The sequence below is a fragment of the Eptatretus burgeri genome, chromosome 11 (assembly GCF_056783735.1).
Source record: "Eptatretus burgeri isolate ZD-2024b chromosome 11, Ebu_testis_v1, whole genome shotgun sequence".
Classification (NCBI taxonomy): domain Eukaryota; kingdom Metazoa; phylum Chordata; class Myxini; order Myxiniformes; family Myxinidae; genus Eptatretus; species Eptatretus burgeri.
This window is the reverse complement of record NC_140971.1, coordinates 58,800,012-58,818,171: the sequence shown is the minus strand read 5'-3', so window position 1 is coordinate 58,818,171 and position 18,160 is coordinate 58,800,012. Positions and strand designations below refer to the sequence as shown.

Genomic DNA, 18,160 nt, shown 5'->3' with positions numbered 1-18,160 from the left:
AGGTTTTGGTCCAAGTGATTCATGAACTGCATGGCCAGGCCCGACATGCTACTGAAGACGATTTGGGCAGGAATTTAATTTTTTGGGGTACCTGTGATAACTCGGCAACTCTTCACAAAACACCCCGTTGGATCTTTAACATCCAATAACGTATAACGGTGGCAGACGAGTCCTCCGGCTCTGTCTTCGATAGGGACGGCATAATTTTGGAAGGATATGTAATATCTCAAAGAGTTAAGAAACAACACAAACGATTCTGCTGCTTTCAAACGTTCTTGAATTCAGATTTTCTTTTAAGTTTCTCTTCAATTTTCAAGCTAAAATTTGCAGAACAAAAATAGATTCTTGAAACAGTACAACGGCAAATTGGAAGCGCTGCATGTTCATGAATTGTTCAGCAATGTTCGAGTTCATTGAATTTGTGCACATCGAGGTAATGCTCTGTTTGCTTGCCGGTTTCGCCCGAGGTCTCGCATCCCAGGTTGCCTCACATATTACATAAAAATTTTCATGCAATTAAACCGACCACACTCTCTCACAAAGGTTTCATTTGGGGTGAACAATTATACAGGTTTAATTGGGTGTGAACAATACAATGTCAAATTCACTTGTTTTCACGTCTCCAATCAATAATATTACTTAATGTGATCAGCTGGAAAAAAAAATGTGTACTGAAGCTTGATATACACACAGAAGCAAAAGTCATCCGAAATACTCAAAAAGTTACCCCAAGGTGTAAAATCAGTTACGTCATGAACATTCCAGAAGTATGATGTAATCTTGTAAGCTGGCCTGGGAGGATAGCCGAGAGATGTGCCTTCCTTCCTCTGAGCCGTCTCGTCTGCGTTAAAATCTCAGCCAAGCAATAAACTGTCACCTTGGTGTTTGAGGCAGAGCAATTCATCATTGTGTGTGCAGTCCCTCGGATGGACGTTAAACAACGTCCCGCGTTGCTGGGCGTTTAAGATCCCATTGAGTCCTTTGTTGTTGCTTGCACCATTGACAAATAGAAAATTCCTGGTCTAACCCAAATCAGCAGCACAGCCGCACCTTCAGCAAAAATTATGCTACCTAAACAGCTTTGTGCTCCACACAAAAAAAAATACCTTGAAAGCTGGCTCACTTAAGAAGCTCACACAGTCATGATGCAATGTAGTGGGCAGTCTCTGAATGGTTTCATTGAGGATTGCATTAAGAAGAACAATTGCTTGTGCTGAGTCATGTGGGACTTTCGAGCAGTTCCTAAAAAAACTTCCGTGAAGGGTTTAAAAGGCAGGAACAGCCGCAAGAGAAAAGCCATGGAGAGAGTTTCAAGATTGTGTCACATCGCAACTGTTATTACTGTGAATGTTACGAGTGTGCTGAATCTTGATCTGCATTTGGCTTCTGATGAGGCTTGGTGAACATAAATTATATCTCTGCATCAAGGCCAATGAATCTGTGAGAGAAGCTTTGATGGTACACAAAAATACATGTTATTACACATATAGTTTCAACTCGTTGGCTTCTAAAGGTGTTGCATTAATAATAATATGACTTCCCATATAAGGAATTTCAATGCAGGCATATGCCACTATGACCATCAAAGCCTGCACTATGGTTGCCAACTTGTGGTTGTTTGTCTGTACTCTATCCTTATTAAATGCTGAGGGTCAATCAAGGAGGCAGCACATACCATTTTTGTGAGGTTTTTGGTACGACTTGTCGAAAGTCGGGTTTGAACCGCAACCTTCCAGACTCAGAGCAGACGTCCTAACAACTACAACGGCACTCGGGAGAGCACATACCTCCACCAGGCTTAACAGTTTACGATTTGTATCCCACCGATAGGCCGGAGGAATCTGGATCCGTACCTTAACCAAACTCGAATCAGCTTGTTCTTGTTACCAAATTAACCAACTCATCCACTTAGTCTGGTTATAAAGCATCCACAACTATTTGAAATATCATGCTACGAAAAAAATATATCATTTTTGGCCCCATCTCTCAATGGTGAAGAAATTATCACTTAAAAAATAAATAAATTCTCTTATCTGGATCCAGATCCGCATCTCCACCAAAATCAAAAAAAAAATGACCTTGTTACACACTCCCACCAAGTTTCATCTGAATCGGTCCGTAACGTTTTGAGATATCATGCCGTAGATCATTTTGGTCAAATCTCTCAATGGTGAAAAATCACTTAAAATTCAAGTACCTGGATCTTCACCAAAATATAATCAATTCGTCCTTGTCACAAACAAAACTTATCCACCAAATTTTGTCCGAATCCGTCCATAACTTTTTGAGATATCCTGCTCACAGACAAACAAACAGGGGTGAAAACGTAACCTCCGTTCACTTTCGGTGGCGGGGGTAATTAAATTACCGAGTCTCATTCAGATTAAGTCTCAGAGGATTCCAAGTGTCTGGAGCCCTGGCCTAATAATACGAGAATAACTACGAGGGCCAGTCAATAAGTCACCTTAAAATGGTGATATAACTTCGAGAATGTAATGTGTGCAGTTGTAGAGAACATATGTTATATCAGTTATGGGTAAGAGCCATGTTTTGCCTGTTTAAGATCTGGCAACATTGAGCGTATGATGTCAGTGGAGCAGTTCCAAGATGGCAGTTCCCTTTGAAGCATGCACCAGGGAGGAACGACGTTCTGTCATCCGTTTCTTGGGAAGTGATGGTGTGAATCCCAGAGAAATCCATCGCAGAATGAAGATGCAATATGGTGACGTATGTTTATCGCTGCAGCAGGTGCATGACTGGGACAGGAAGTATAAAAGTGGAGTGTCCAGTGTGGCAGACGTTGCTTGTTTGAGCCAGCCTCACACAGCTGACACACCAGAAATGGTTGCAGGAGTTCAGCGCGTGCTAAGGGAAAACCGTCGCATTACGCTGGATGAAGTGGTCTCTGAATTGAACGTATCATTCAGCACACCATATCATGGTGTGCTGGGGTTCCATAAAGTGTCTGCAACGTGGGTGCGTTGACAACTCATACCCGACGTGAAAGAACAGCAAGTGGACGTATGTGAAGAACTTCTGCGACGTTACGAAACAGAAGGCGACGCTTTCTTCCAGCTCGTAGTGACTGGGGATGAAAGCTGGGTCCACAACTTTCATCCAGAAGTGAAGAGGGCTTGCAAAGAGTGGCCCCATTCAAATTCACCGAAGACCAAAAAATTCCGTACACAGCAGTCTGCTGGAAAAGTGATGCTGACGCTCTTCTGGGACAGCCGAGGCCCATTTGTAGAGCATTACATGCCCAGAGGGACCACAGTCACTAGCGCATCATACTGCGGCCTCCTTAAAAATAATCTGAAACCAGCAATCAGATCAAAACGTCATGGACTACTTATTACCAGTGTTTTGCTGCAGCATGACAATGCTCGGTCCCATACTGCCTGAGCTACAGCTGCAACAATTGAGCACATGCATGTTGAGTGTCTTCCTCATCCACCCTACTCGCGAGACCTCGCCCCTTCGGATTACATCTTTGGGCCACTTAAAGAGGCACTTGGAAGAACCACTTTCCGATTCGATGAAGAGGTCCAAGAGGCGGTGCACGGATGCCTACACGAGCAGCCAAAAAATTTTTTTTTTTTTTGAAAGGAACCCAGGCCTCAGTAAAGTGCTGGAAAAAATGCATTGAATGCAATGGAGATTATGTTGAAAAATAACACAGTTGTTACACATGTACATGCAAGAAATGTGAAAAACATTTTAAGGTTACTTATTGACTGGCACTCGTGCATCACTATCGTATTGGTAAAAACCAAGATGGCTCAGTACAAATACCCTTCACTACTAACTTTCAAGATGGAAGCAATCAGCCTGCCTCACATTTCTGGATTACCTGTGATGGCAGGTCTACACTTTGTGATTGACCTGATGCCCTCAGGGAAACTTTGGATGTCCAATAAAAGGCTCCCTATGAAAAGAAAATTGTTTGAATAAAATATGACACAAAAAGCTAGCAGGTGCCATTCGGATAATCTTTGAATTCTCCAACACTGGTGTCTTCTTGGTCACAACAGAACAAAACTATTACCGTTATTTTAACAAACACAGGAGAATTGTCTGCAGGACATCTGCTGGGGAGATTTTCATCTTTCTGTACTTCAATCGCACACTACAATCATACAGCATGATGACCATCTATAATGGTTAAAGCTAACATCAACAACCAATTGTGAACGGCTGTTTTGGACTTTAAGTGCATTCAGCAAGAAATAAATGATTCGGAACTCAAGTATTCCTTGCGCGTGCAAAAAAAATCAACCATTATAGGTCATGAGGACTGTTACACTTATTATTATGAAGACTATAAAAAATGCCATATTACACTTCAAAAAAAAACAACTGGATTACGCATCTGCTGGGAGAAAGACAGAGTCGACAAACTAGATATCTGCAATCACAAAGTGATCGCGAAAGGTAAGTCTCCCATGACTGGGGAAGGGTTAACCTTGGCAATCGCCCACGATCCAATGATGGCCAGATTTGTTTTGTTGGACCACGGACATAAAGGCCCCGTCACACCTTGACGTTTTAGCCAGCGTATGTCGACGTATGAAAAAATTGGCGAATTCAATGGCACACGGCAAATACGTGATGGGTAAGTTTTGTATACGTTAAGAGCACGCTGGCATATGTCGTAGTACGTCGAGCTCGTCGACAAATTTTGGGCATGCTAAAAATTTCTCGACATGCTCGGCGTATGACTCACACGTTCCGCATACGCTGGCCATAAGTTGTAGGCACGTTATGCAATCGTTGACACACGTTACTTGTAAGTTACTCATAAGTCAAAATATGTCGAGGTAATGTCTTGCGTACCCGAAACTTATTTCTAACCTATGAGTAACGTGCTTTGAACCTATGTGTAACGTATCTCCAACACACATTGATGTATGTAGACGTATTTGACGTCTTCCGGACGACCACAGAACTTACTGAACGTGTTTCTAACTTACAGCTACCGTATAATGGCGTATTGGCAGCGTTTAGGGGAATTGGTATATAAAAATGGGGTTCACAGGAGGAACCCGTCAGTGTTCCAGACTCCATGTTGAATAGATATCCATGTCAGTAGTATCAGTAGTAGTAGGTCCATGTCAGTAGTAGTAGGTGAGCGTGATGGGGAGGGTGTGGGTGATGATGGATCCTCCTTGCGTCCGCGTCCGCGTCCATGGCCATGGCCAGGAGACTTCTTTGCAGCATTCTTTGAAGTTTTCTTCGGCATGACGGTGATGTTGACACTTCGATGTCTAGTGTGGTTATGATTTGAATCGTCGAGCAGCAGCGTTTTAATAGGCTACGCCACGTGATCGTTGGCGATACGCTGCCGCGTGCTATGCATAAGTTAGACTATCATTGGGCATAAATTGTGAACGCCGACAACACGCTAAGCATTCGTTGGTATAAGTTATCTATAAGTTATTGAAACGTTCTGTGTACGTTCCTAATACGTTATGCATACGTCCAACACGTTATTATACGCCCAAAACTGAAAAAAAGAACAATAGTTCAGCGTACGCCAGCGTTTTAGATACATTTTGATACGTTGCCATACGCTGGCTAAATCGTCAAGATTTGATAGGGCCTTAACCTTGACCTTAAAAATTTAGGGATAGAAAAATCCGAAATCCAATTAAGAAAAATTTAGGGATAGATAAAAATTTAGGGATAGTGTAAATAAAGAAAATGTGTCCCCATCTACAATCTATTCATAAAGCTCAACATCGTGAAAAATTGGAGGAAAATTAAAGTTATAATGATCAGAAAGGTGCTTTTTTGTTAATAAGGTCACAAACCGAAAAAAGTAGGTCAAGGACAAATAAAATATCAGGAGCAAACTTCAATCCAGGTATGCTATTGTGTTACAAGAACATCTTGGAAGGCCAAGCTGTCTAAGATTCCGTATTGGCAAATTTGAATAATGACAATAAAAATAAAAATGAAAAATTACCCCCGTGTGGGGGTGACGGTCATCTCTAGAATACCACAAGTTCTCAATGTTCAGTTATGACCGAAGACTACTGCGCAGTTTGGTTAAAGATGACTCGGCAATTTGGCACGCGCACAAAATTATATTTTGAAAATAAATGCCGACGTTTACATTTCGGGTTTTGAAACTTTTGCACCTTCGGTGGAAAATGTATAAATATAAAAGGCTAAAAATGTGTTTTATATTTATATTTCATTTCTCCTTCCTTCCTTCTTTGCGAATCGCATCGGCGTTTTTGGCCATCTTCCAGATCACGTGACGATCAAACGGGAGGAAATTCAAAAATCTGTCCGGTTAGATACAAGATAATATTTTTTACAATCATAATCATTAAACAGTTGCCGAATATCTTGTAGAACATGGCAGACTAGATATGTTTTGAAAATGGCGATTTTTATAACTTACGTGACCTCGTGACCTTGACCCTGACCTTGAACCCAGACAAAAGTTATATCGTTGTGCAACACTCATCGACCTACACCCACATACTAAGTTTCATCAAGATCGGAAAGAAAAATTGTTGACGGACGTACGGACATTTAGTACGGCTTTATTAGGTCATCTCGGTGGAGATGACCTAAAAATTCCAAATTTTTTTCCAGAGCACTATTTGACCTTGACCTTTGACTCGGACAGGTGGGATATAAATTAAGTTTAAATGTGGTTTGTTCCAAGTTATCTAGGGAGGGCAATTTTGTTCCAATCAAACAAGCCTTAGTTGAGGTTTGGTGAAAAACGTCAAAGTGTATAATTCGCTCATGACCTTAAATTAGGTCAAGGCCAAAAATAGGTCAACTCACATACTTTATATTCACATTATTGATCCAAAATTTAATTCTGAAAGTCCCTGCCGGTTCAGAGATATAGCTCGGAAATTTGGAGCATTGAGAGTGCAAGAAGAAGGAAAAAAAAATTTTTTAAAGGAAGAAAAAGAAAAATAATTTTATAAATGATGGCTTGGTACTCCTGGTGGTCTCAGAAACTCTGTGGCACCATTAAAAATTGGGGGCAGCAATTGTACAAACAAACCCTAAAACAGCAATAATCACCCACCCCCTCCCCTTATGCGAAAGGATAGGAGGAGGCTTTAAAAAAAAAGAGACTGGGATGAAAAGGAAGCATATATGTGGACACAGATGACGTCATAAACCTTACGATCGATTGTTCGAGAGGGATCTCTCATAAACATTAACATGATTGGGTATTGGTTAAGCATTGTAATATTCATAAAGGAGGAGTGAATAAAATTCTGGAACTGTCATACAACTCATCCCAATTTGCAACGACCATAAGCAATGCAATACATACACGTCGGAATTAAAGCTCAGTCATATGATTTCTATTAATCAGGAGCATTTGTTTCAACGAGTGTTTCGTGACGATGGTGGATTCCATGTTCATCCTTACCATCGATCTCACAGCAAGTTTTGAACCCACAAAGATGGTTCATTTTCCTGTTTTGAAGTCATTCAAATTGGCTCAGCCTCACAAGTATGATGACTCTTTATGTATCCTGGAGTGGAGTACTACTTAGGTGGTGACTACTCCACAATTGGCTAATAATAGTCAAAACGAAATCCAATTAAAGACTGCATTCCGCATTCTTTACAGTTCACTTTCAACACTTGCAAATTGTCCTGCGTAAATGGAATGCATGTGATGGTTGTTCGGCTCTTTGCACACACTACAGGCGTATAAGCTGAACGTGAACTCAAAAAAGTTTGGGTTCGGAACGACCACTGCCACAGCGTGTGGGCGAATGGTTCAAGTTTTATCTAATTCACTTGCTTGACTTTTTAGAATTAGAATCCAATGTCAAATCGCTTTGGGTTGGTCAGTTAATGATGCCTTGTGCTTTAAAAGGAATAAACGAAGGATGAAATGGGAATGATGGGGGAAGGAGATGAGGCAATAAGAAACACTGAAGGAGTTGGGATTAAAGAGTCCCCCCCAACCCCCCACCATTAAAAAAAAGCTTTTGAAGCCAAAAACACAACTTGCTCCAATAGTATCAGGAAACTCACCCACAGCTGGGTAAATGTATGACAATGGCTGGAAAATACAAAGACAAGGATTCACATCTGCAGAGTTTTGCTGGTGTAGAACCATTCATTCCCTCACCTTTGGTGAAGTTTGTTTGGCCAAACGCAAACTTTTGTTCGCCAAACATCTTCGAACATGAAGCCACGTGAACGTGCGCTCCGTTAAACGTGAACCAGAGTGAGCTATGAAACTCTTTCCACATACACACCATGCCTACACCATACATGCAAGCACGTTCAGCTGCGTGATCACATTCTGGTCATGTTATGCAAAACATTAGTGAGCTACAAATCATTCCCTTTCTGACAGAAACACATCACACCAGCATCTCAAGGGGAATGGATGCTCTTGATGGGTTTTTCTTTATTCAATGCAGCATTTCAAAGGCAATTTGAGCTCAGGAAATTTGGACCAGAATATGAAGTTGTTTGTGCTGTGACTAATACCATCCATGGAGGTTTCTGAAATGAAATTTCAAAAGAAACAAACATATTAAAAAAAAAACCTCTGCTGTAATCTTTTGCCAGTGCATTAGGCTGTTCACAGTCCACTTGTGGCAATCTGCTCTCATAGTTCATACCGTTTCCACCGGTAGCTACAAACGTACCGGTAGAGCTCACTCTCAGAGTGAGGAATCATTCAGACCACAGCGGGAAACAACACTCGTAAAGTGGCCATTGCAAATAAACCAGTGCCGTATAGCAGTGAACGGCCCTATCGGCGAGAAACACCGCACCTTGTGATCCCAAGCCTTACCCGAATGGAGTCACCATCGTGTGTTGCGTGGCTCTTAAGACAGAAGGATAGAGCAGTGCCAAACTCACACACGGTAGGCTATATATGCAGCATCATTTTGAGCAGGTCTACAAAAGCTGACGGCCCACAGCGAACATCACCGAATGGCTCACCGTTGACTCGACACACAAACTGGTCTAAAAGTCACCAGTCTGCCTCCCACGAGTGATTTGTGAACTCCTTAAATCGCAAGGTGCAGTTTTGCATGGCATGTAGATGCAAGGTACAGTGGATAACAAAAGGGTCCAATGGGACGGCATCAATAAGTGATAAACTCACTGAGGATAGCATTATTCTTTAACTGAAAATATTTGCAAAAATTTACATTTTATCAATGAAGAACCTTATTGCCAATTGGTTCGGGAGGTTAACACCAATTATACCACCAATGGCAATCACACCTGGCTAAGTCAAATGTCCATCGTCGGGAACCGAGGAACCCTTCCTTCCAAGCACGACGACAACAACGAAATCTAGCATCAGGTGCATGGATTTAAAAAGGGCACTGCAACCGAATTGTTCAAACGCTGACAAAGTCTGCATTGGATTTCAGAAAATATTCAACACCACAGTTGTTAGATGCTGTCCCTGACCTTTCACCCTGAACAACACACTCACAAATACGAACCTGTGTGAACAATGTATGATTAACTCGGCTTTCACCCTCAGTTGTTGCAAGAAATCACTGTCGTCGTGTTGGTGAGCACTCTCAGTCTGCGGGGAGTTTACCGAGGTGGTGGAATTAACTAGTCCTTGATGGCATTACCACACATGATACAGACCCTCGTTAAGATGAATAGCACTCGATTGTGGGGGGAGGGGTGGAGGGAGGGGGAGGAGGAGGTGGAGGGGAAGAGAAAATAATATTTTTTGATATGAAAGTGATATTCATGTCGCATTGTCACCTCTATTTGTCAAAAATACAAGACAGTGAAAAATCCTCCTTCATTGGCAGTGTACATTAATTAGTACCGCATTCATAATCTCATTACTGTGTTTGAAACAAGATGCAGCAACGAATGCAACATTGCATTGTGACAATAAAACAACAGCTGCGCAGCGATTCTCAACAATAAATATTCTTAACCTTGAACCAGTAATACAAATGTTCTGATGTTATATGATAGACTGAAACCGCAGGTAACCATGGTCCATTCCACAAGTGGGACCACTCTCACAAAAATCCTCCCATTTCTCAAGAGACCCGATAGATATCCAGTCATTCATTCATTTTGTATGCAAACAGAGGCCGCTGGTTGCATCACTGCTGGGAGCATGGCTGTATCGTTGATGCGGTGCACCCTGCAGGTTCGAGTAGGAATTTTGAACTTGGCCAGGGTGCCGGCGATAGCTCACCTACTCTTCACGAAGGACACCGTGGGATTTTTAACATCCCCTAACTAATTCTAGAAGATGGGATGCCAAGTTTCATGTCCATTTGAGGAACAGCACACTCACTGATGAATCAGCTTGCTTGCAAGACACCAGGATGACACTTTATAGCTGGGTTGGGATTCGAACCTGGGCTATACGGCTCAGAGGCGAGTGTGCGTACCTCGAGGCTATCCTACCTAACCATACAAATCCAGTGAGAATCTCAAGATAATTTTTTTTAAAGATGGCAGTCCACGTATGCTCATCGACTCTTAATGTCCTTGGGGCAACCGAAGATGGGAAATTTGATGATGCAACATCATCGAAAATCCTGCAAAGCAAATTTTAAAAGATATTAGTTCAACTGACCCAAACAGAAAAGGCACCACTAATAGTACAACGGATTGTGATTTCACCCTTTACGTTGCATCCCCTAATCCTTGTTTCATGGATCACACAAATGTCTCAACCAAAATCGTCCTGCAATGTGCCACAAGTCAAGGAAAATAAATTTTTTTTAAAAAAAATGCATGACCGCAACTCAAACGGCGTGCCAACTATGGAATTCCAGAGCCACACTGGCGTGAGACCCGCACTGGACGATTTGAGAGTCCACGGCGCCGCGCGAGGTCAGGAACGCCACAGGGGCAAGTCCGCATCCGTACTCAGCTGCAGCTGCCTGAACAACTAACTTTAGCATCAAGCACCGACAGGAAACGAGCGGCACGGGTTCAATGCTGCCCAAACAAGCCATTTTCGGGCAACCATCTCGGGTTCACGGTTCTGGAATCGCTTCGGCTTTTACGGTGCACCAACTTCAAGCATAGACTTGGAAGAAGAAGAAGAAAAAGAAGACCTCAAAAGTGATAAGAAATGAAATGTGAACAAATCTCCTTAGAAAAATTGCCACGTTAAGTAATTTCACACCGATGGTGGCTGGCACATAAATATCCATCAGCCTAACGAGTGGTGATGCTGCGATGCTCCATGCACCTGCACCCTGACATTGCTTAGAGGCTTTGTTTAAATGATCACTTCATTAATGGGTATTGTAATAAAATTTTTAAAAATCATTCCATTGTAAAACTCCTTCAACTTTGTGAAAAAAAAAACAACTTTACACTCTTTCCTCTGACAATAGCAAAGCCCCCTTCTTCTACTTCTTCTTCTGCAGACAATTATCTTACCTTGCCAATGACCCCCCCCCCCAACAAAAAATGCCCTGTTATGCAAACGTTGCAATCTGCTGAAACACGTCTGGCATTTTAGACATGGTCATTTACATATTATTCATCAATTACCATCAAACATCCAACAGACACACTTCGTTTTGATCCCTTTGAGGTCCTGACAAATACCACAGACCACATACCGAAAGGGGAAATGTGCAATCGTAACTGTCGTTGCAAAGGTTTCCACGGTCATCAGGCCTGGGGAAGCAGTGTTTCAGGCCCAGTTCTCAGCATTAACACAGAACGGTTGATTCAAAGCAAGGCAGAACAAACAGGCGCAAAAGGAGAAAGTCAAAAGGATGAACAGAAAGATAGACAAAGAAAGCAAATATGGCCAAACAGATAAAAACGTCGACAGACACTGTGAGCCAAATTTGTGGAAGTTCTGCTTTCCATGAAACCCCTATGAGATGCATTTTTCTCATCGTTGAGGAACTTGGAGATGTATCTTTGTTACACATGCTAATATGGTGGATTTTTAAACCTGCTGACCCCCCCCCCTCCACCACAGCCCAACCCCCTCCCAACCCGCTCCCCGCTCGAGTGGTGGCGTTAGTCATTTGGAGGCCCCATGCGAAATTAAACGGTGGCCCGCTGGGGGCCTCGTCGTCGGATAAATTTCAAATTATTTTGCGATTAGTACGATGGCATCTCTAAATTTCAAAAACACAACGTTCCACCGTGGCGTTCATGGGTTGGTCGATTTATTAATGAGGGGTTGTTTTTTTGATCACACAATAAATTGTAGAGTAGATCTGCTAAACAATATCGATATGTCCCGCCATTAGGTGTGATGCGCATATTATTGGGATTATTATTGCATTTGTTTACATTAAACGTCGTTATTATGCCACTGAACTTGCTCTAGCGACTAACATCACCCCCAAATTTTGTAATAATCTTGTCCAATTAAACATCAGAGGAAAACAACTTGTTTTTTTTTTTTTGATTTTTCCAAATCGTCATGTGACAATACTTTTTTATACCTCGAGATGGAGCGTTCCTTTTTGCAGTGTGTTTATCCCACTCACAAGTTGATGCTTTTTGTTAGCAACAAAGTGAGACCACCGTCCCCCCTCACCCCCATGTCAAAAAATTGTGGACCACGGTTGGGCACGTGGGGGGCACATGTTGCCTCAGAATTGCATGGATTGCATGGCCCAAACACAACCGCTCCCCCCCCCCCCTTTATCCCTTCAATATTTCTTCACTCCACCATCTCCCAAACATATTTCCCTCCTTTCACACTCCTCTAATATCTCTATATCTCTCACTCTCACACACCATCTTCCCTTCTCTTCTCTTCTTTTTCTCAATTTCATCCTCCCATTCTCACCCCATGATTATGATATAAACAGATGTTCCCCTTTCCCAAACTGTTTTAAATGCAAAGAGTTAAAATTACAAGGTTGTAGTGACAGGAAGAAGCTTACACACAGCAAGCGGTTTACATCTCGACTCCATGCCCCCCCCCCGATGACCAATGGCGTACGTCAAAACCGTCCATGCAGGTACAATTCATTAGACAGGTAGGGTCGATGTAGGGTCAAAAACAGTCAAAGATGAAAACCAAACATACTCAGTAGGTATCCCAAGAATGTATGGGGCTCGTGGAGGTGGAGGGGAGGCTGGGCTTGTGATTCGATGTGGCACATTGGAGTTGTAGCAGAAGGATCGCCGCACAAATGTGCTCCGCGTGATGGAGGGAGACACTGACTTCCCTGGACATCCAAAGGAGGTCAATGACCATCACCTCCCATCAAGCATGAAAACACAACGCGTGATCGTCGTGCATCAATGCACGAGTTCTACATTACTCTACATGTAACGAGCCAAACAGAATCCACAATCCCTGCCTTTCCCCTCCAACAACTCCCCACACGACCTCCTGCATCCTTATTCCGCATAGAGAGAGAGAGACCCACCGTGGGAGGTGAAACTGAAGGAGATCTGAGCGGAGCGAGGAAACGAATAACCATTAAAAAAAAAAATAAAAAACAGAAAACAAGGGCTCAGGAACCGGCTCGGCAAGCAGCATGGCCTGACATTGTGCGAATTTGGTGGGGGTTGTGGGCATGAGCAATGGTGGTAGAAGTGCTGGTTGCGCTGGTGGTTGTGGGGGCGTTACAAGGATCGCAAGCGTGGCTCGCAAGTCGAGTTCCACACACCCCTGGACCTGGATCGCCCATGGCTCCTCCCTCGCTCAATATGTTGTGTAAAGGAATGCTTACCCAACAAAAACCTGTCCTAAATGACCTCCAGGGTTTGTCACTGAGATAATCATGGGTTTATAATATGAAAGAAAAAAATTGTTTTGAACAATCACCTTACCTTTTGAGACCGATATATTTTTAACGGGTTACTCAAAGCAGGAGCAGAGACCAAGGTCGAGACCAAGGTGCCCTTGGAAGGAAATGTGCCCCACTCCTAGATAACCTTGGGCCTTTTGGGTCTTTTGCACAGTTCAACATATATTTTCATATCTTCTAATGAACATTTCTCAAATGAAATTGCTTAATATACAGTCGGCCAGGTTCCCATCAGAGTGGTGTCTGTTGATGACGTTCAGGATCATTTTGCTACAAGGGGGCATCCTGACCCACCATCAGCTTCCAGGGCAATTTTGACTCACCGACACCTGTGAGGCTGCATCGTGACTGACCTTTACCCGTCATGGGCATCATATACGAGTGCCCTTAACTGCAAGACGCTTCAATTCAGAAGGAGACCATTAGGCCCATCAAGCCCATGCAATGGTTGCCAACCTGTGGTTGCTTGTCTGTGTTCCATCCTTATTAAATGCTGACCATCAAGCAATGAAGCAGCAGGTACAATTTTAAAGTCTTTGGTGTGACTCAGCCGGGGTTTGAAACACTGATCCCCCCCACCCCCCATTAGACTCAAAGTGAACGCTCTAACCATAACACCACCGAGTGCGGTTTCGAAAGGCAGGCATTAATTACGCCATCTTGGCACACCTTTCTTTACCTGTCAGGGTCATCTTAAACCACCCTTACCTGGCAAGGGCATCTTCACCGGCCTTTACCTGTTAAGAGTTATCTTGACCCACCCTTACCTAGCAAGGGCATCTTCACCGACCTTTACCTGTTAAGAGTTATCTTGACCCACCCTTACCTGGCAAGGGCATCTTCACCGGCCTTTACCTGTTAAGAGTATCTTGACCCACCCTTACCTGGCAAGAGCATCTTCACCGACCTTTACCTGTTAAGAGTTATCTTGACCCACCCTTACCTAGCAAGGGCATCTTCACCGACCTTTACCTGTTAAGAGTTATCTTGACCCACCCTTACATGGCAAGGGCATCTTCACCGACCTTTACCTGTTAAGAGTTATCTTGACCCACCCTTACCTAGCAAGGGCATCTTCACCGACCTTTACCTGTTAAGAGTTATCTTGACCCACCCTTACCTAGCAAGGGCATCTTCACCGACCTTTACCTGTTAAGAGTTATCTTGACCCACCCTTACCTAGCAAGGGCATCTTCACCGACCTTTACCTGTTAAGAGTTATCTTGACCCACCCTTACCTAGCAAGGGCATCTTCACCGACCTTTACCTGTTAAGAGTTATCTTGACCCACCCTTACCTAGCAAGGGCATCTTCACCGACCTTTACCTGTTAAGAGTTATCTTGACCCACCCTTACCTAGCAAGGGCATCTTCACCGACCTTTACCTGTTAAGAGTTATCTTGACCCACCCTTACCTAGCAAGGGCATCTTCACCGACCTTTACCTGTTAAGAGTTATCTTGACCCACCCTTACCTAGCAAGGGCATCTTCACCGACCTTTACCTGTTAAGAGTTATCTTGACCCACCCTTACCTAGCAAGGGCATCTTCACCGACCTTTACCTGTTAAGAGTTATCTTGACCCACCCTTACCTAGCAAGGGCATCTTCACCGACCTTTACCTGTTAAGAGTTATCTTGACCCACCCTTACCTAGCAAGGGCATCTTCACCGACCTTTACCTGTTAAGAGTTATCTTGACCCACCCTTACCTAGCAAGGGCATCTTCACTGACCTTTACCTGTTAAGAGTTATCTTGACCCACCCTTACCTAGCAAGGGCATCTTCACCGACCTTTACCTGTTAAGAGTTATCTTGACCCACCCTTACTCTATGATGTCTTCCAGAGTACAGAGATCATGAGGAAATTTACATCAGTCATTCATAGATTTGATAGGATTGCTGTGCTTGCTCAATGCTCGTTTCGTGCGGTGACAGGGCCGCTCACAACGGCGACAGTACGTACTGCAGTACACAGTACTGAGTGCAAATTAAACCTCAAGGCGTCGTGTACACCAACCACCTCGCACGTCGCATGCAACTGCAACACACCCGCGTCCCGCCGGCCATTCATTGGCCAACGGCCTCACCCGATTTTAAATTCGATGTGTGGTCCCTTTAAATCACCGCCGTCACCTAGCGACATCCGTCGAGCCCGATACAGCGCTCAAGATCAAACAAGCAAGCGCACACCGCGGCTCGCTCGCCGACACACCGACACACACACACACACACACACACACACACACACACCGACACAAACACACACACACACCGACACACACACACACACACACACACCGACACACACAGACACAGACAGACACACACACACACACACACACAGACACAGACAGACACACACACACACACCGACACACACACACACACACACACCCACACACACACACAGACACACCCACACACCCACACACAAACACACACACCAACACACACACACACCGACACACACACACCGACACACACACCGACACACACCGACACACACACCCACACACACACCGACACACACACACAGACACACACACACAGACACAGACAGACACACACAGACACACACAGACACACCGACACACACACACACACACACACACACCGACACACACACACAGACACAGACAGACACACGCACACACACACCGACACACACACACACACACACACCGACACACAGACACACACACCGACACACAGACACACCGACACACACACACCGACACACACACACCGACACACACACAGCCACAGACAGACACACACACAGACACAGACAGACACACACACACACACACAGACACAGACAGACACACACAGACAGACACACACAGACACGCCGACACACACAGACACACACACCCACACACACACACACACCGACACACACACCGACACACACACACCGACACACACACACACACACACACACACACACACACACACACAGACACAGACACACACACACAGACACACACACACACACACACACCGCGAGCACCGTCCCCTCCGACCTCCAAAATGCTCACCAGAGCCCACGGGTTCGCACGCTTCTCCCCTCCGTCCACCAACTGCTCTTTCGTCGTGTACACTGTACGCGATGTATTCGTCGTATTTTGATTCCCACGACGAGAGCAAACACCGAACGAAGCCTTCCCCTCCGTCGCCAGCGCAGCGAGAGCCGCGTCACGTGATGTGCGCCGCGCGCGCAAGCACGTTTCCGATCACACGACTCCCCCGCCTCGTGCGGCCACACCCACCGACCCGGTGCCGCTCCACCCACCCGGTCCCGGTTCCGGTCACGGTGCCGGTCCCGGTCACGGTGCCGGTCACGGTGCCGGTGCCGGTGCCGGTGCCGGTGCCGGTCCCAGAGCCGGTCCCAGAGCCCTCCCAACCTGATCCCCACGATAAATTATTTTCATAATCAATTACGGTTGTAGTTATCGTTGGAGGTGTTTCGATGATGTCCGTTCGACGAGGAAGTGCGATTGTGCGGAGGGATATTTGAATGACGTGCGCCTTGTTTACAGGGCGTCTTGTTTTTGATGAACAAGCAAAAAGGGACAAAGCCGTTGAAATCGCTTCCTTCTCCTTTTCTTCGGTGATTTATGTCACGGAGCTTTTGCAAATATCACATGTAAGACAAAGACATCGGTGTACCGTTACATTATTCACAAGAACATCCTTAAACGATGAATAAACACGTATGATGGTATATGGGGTTCGAACCTGGGTTCCCAGCCTCATGAACCAGGTATTCAGATCAGCCTTCACCCTTGAGCATCATCAATTGTATCATCCCTGTCGTTCTATCATTATCATCATTATTATTATTAACAGTAGCATCAGCACAATCAGTTTAATTTTCCTCATCATTATTATCAGCATCATTATTTAAGCATTACAAACACTATCACCATCATCATCATTATCACAAACATCATCATCATCTATCGATAATTCCAGCAGTGTGTGTGTGTGTGTGTGTGTGTGTGTGTGTGTGTGTGTGTGTGTGTGTGTGTGTGTGTGTGTGTGTGTGTGTGTGTGTGTGTGTGTGTGTGTGTGTGTGTGTGTGTGTGTGTGTGTGTCTGTCTGCGACCGCCGTTTCTCGACAACCGCCGGTCCGATCTGATTGAAACTTGCCAGGAATATTGCTGGGGACCCGCAGATGTGCCTTTTCAAGGTTTGATATCAATCGGACAAGCGGTTCCCAAGTTACGGCCATTTATCTGTCGACCAATGACAAGACACGGTGCTATGACATCACGAATGACGTCACAATTAATGTTTATTTATTTATTATTTTTTATTTTATTTGCACGATTGACGGTCCGATCTGATTGAAACTTGCCAGGAATATTGCTGGGGACCCGCTGATGTGCCTTTTCCA

The 18,160-nt window shown here is 44.3% G+C and overlaps 1 protein-coding gene across 3 annotated transcripts in view; it reads right to left on the bottom strand.

Annotated features, from left to right (window-relative positions):
• Positions 1–17,013, bottom strand: part of CYRIA (CYFIP related Rac1 interactor A) — a 155,050-nt gene extending 138,037 nt beyond the window's left edge. Inside the window, exon 1 of one of the 3 annotated variants that reach the window (XM_085846638.1) lies at positions 16,800–17,013. The gene's annotated coding sequence lies outside the window, so the exon portion shown is untranslated. The remainder of the gene's footprint in view (positions 1–16,799) is intronic. The other 2 variants (XM_085846639.1, XM_085846640.1) reach the window with 2 other exon arrangements.
• Positions 17,014–18,160: the final 1,147 nt, after the last annotated feature.